The following is a 1,287-nucleotide window of genomic DNA, read 5'->3' on the forward strand; positions in this document are numbered from 1 at the left end:
TTAGGATAGGATAACGATGAGGATGAGGATGAGGAAGAGTATGAGGATGAGGATAAGGAGGATGATAGGATGAGGACGAGAATGAGAATGAGGATAGGATGAAGAGGAGGATGAGGAGGAGGATGAGGATGAGGATGAGGATAGGATGAAGAGGAGGATGAGGAGGAGGATGAGGATGAGGATGAGGATAGGATGAAGAGGAGGATGAGGAGGAGGATGAGGATGAGGATGAGGATAGGATGAAGAGGAGGATGAGGAGGAGGATGAGGATGAGGATGAGGATAGGATGAAGAGGAGGATGAGGAGGAGGATGAGGATGAGGATGAGGATAGGATGAAGAGGAGGATGAGGAGGAGGATGAGGATGAGGATGAGGATAGGATGAAGAGGAGGATGAGGAGGAGGATGAGGATGAGGATGAGGATAGGATGAAGAGGAGGATGAGGAGGAGGATGAGGATGAGGATGAGGATAGGATGAAGAGGAGGATGAGGAGGAGGATGAGGATGAGGATGAGGATAGGATGAAGAGGAGGATGAGGAGGAGGATGAGGATGAGGATGAGGATAGGATGAAGAGGAGGATGAGGAGGAGGATGAGGATGAGGATGAGGATAGGATGAAGAGGAGGATGAGGAGGAGGATGAGGATGAGGATGAGGATAGGATGAAGAGGAGGATGAGGAGGAGGATGAGGATGAGGATGAGGATAGGATGAAGAGGAGGATGAGGAGGAGGATGAGGATGAGGATGAGGATAGGATGAAGAGGAGGATGAGGAGGAGGATGAGGATGAGGATGAGGATAGGATGAAGAGGAGGATGAGGAGGAGGATGAGGATGAGGATGAGGATAGGATGAAGAGGAGGATGAGGAGGAGGATGAGGATGAGGATGAGGACGAGGATGAGGAAGTGGATGAGGATAAGGACGAGGGTAGGATGAGGATGAGGATAGAATAACGATGAGGATGAGGATGAGGAAGGGGATGAGGATGAGGATAAGGAAGATGATAGGATGAGGACGAGAATGAGAATGAGGATAGGATGAGGATTAGGACGGGGATAGGATGAGGATAGAATGAGGATGAGGATAGGATGAAGAGGATGATGAGAATGAGGATGAGGACGAGGATGAGGATGATGATGAGGATGAGGATGAGAATGAGGATGAGGATGAATATAGGATTAGGATGAGGGTAGGATGAGGACGAAAATGAGGATGAGGATGAGGATGAGGAAGAGGAGGAGGATGAGGATAGGATGAGGATGAGGATGAGGAAGTGGATAGGATGA

This window comes from Lupinus angustifolius, chromosome LG04 (assembly GCF_001865875.1).
Source record: "Lupinus angustifolius cultivar Tanjil chromosome LG04, LupAngTanjil_v1.0, whole genome shotgun sequence".
Lineage (NCBI taxonomy): Eukaryota > Viridiplantae > Streptophyta > Magnoliopsida > Fabales > Fabaceae > Lupinus > Lupinus angustifolius.